Source organism: Triticum aestivum, chromosome 4A (genome assembly GCF_018294505.1).
Source record: "Triticum aestivum cultivar Chinese Spring chromosome 4A, IWGSC CS RefSeq v2.1, whole genome shotgun sequence".
Taxonomy (NCBI): domain Eukaryota; kingdom Viridiplantae; phylum Streptophyta; class Magnoliopsida; order Poales; family Poaceae; genus Triticum; species Triticum aestivum.
The window spans coordinates 706,040,521-706,041,371 of NC_057803.1; positions in this window are offsets into that span (position 1 = coordinate 706,040,521).

An 851-nucleotide genomic window follows, 5' to 3' on the forward strand; every position below is an offset into this window, starting at 1 on the left:
GAAAACAAAACAAAAAAACTGGAAAAAAATAAAAATAGCAACAATAAGTATTTTGTTGTAAGTTGAAACAAAATAAAATAAATAAAGCAAGAAAGAAAACGAAAAAAAAGTGTTTTCAAATTTGAAAACTAATGGAACTAATAGAAAGTTTATAATTTTTCTAAAACTAAAAGCAAAAAAGAATTAAAAAATAAAGGAAAAATCAAAAGAAAATAAATAATGCAGAAAGCAAAACAAAAAAAGTGCCTCCTACTGGGCCCCCACGGCCTGAATACGACTAGAAAACCAACAATGGGCCAGGATTCAGGCCCGTAGTAAGCCCAGTAGGCCCACAAGCACATAGAGACAGATTAGGCCTGAAATCCTGGTTTAGAGAGGAGCTCAAGAGGGTTGGCGCATCGCACCTTATAAACAGGTGCGTCTCTCTCTCAGCTAGCGAGGTGGGACTAAACTTCCACCACCATGCCGTTGTGCAAGGCCCATTGGTCCCGGTTGGTGGCACAAACCAGGACTAAAGGACCAACCGGGACTAATGCACCCCTTTAGTCCTGGTTTGTGCCACCAACCGGGACCAAAAGCCCGCCGCTTCCCGCCCTTTGGGCTGCCGAAAACTGGCCTTTGGTCCCTGTTGGTGGCACGAACCGGGACCAAAGTGGGCATTCGTCCCGGTTTGTGCCACGAACCGGGACCAAAGCCTTTCCTATATAACCAAACACTTGGGAAATTTTCCCCCACTCGCCATTCTTCCCTCCAACGCCGTCAGGCTGCTGCGCTGCTCCTCGACGCCGGCCCCTGCCCCGTCGTCGCCGTTGCCTTCCCTAGCCGCCCGAGGTCGCCGTCGCCCGTGCCCT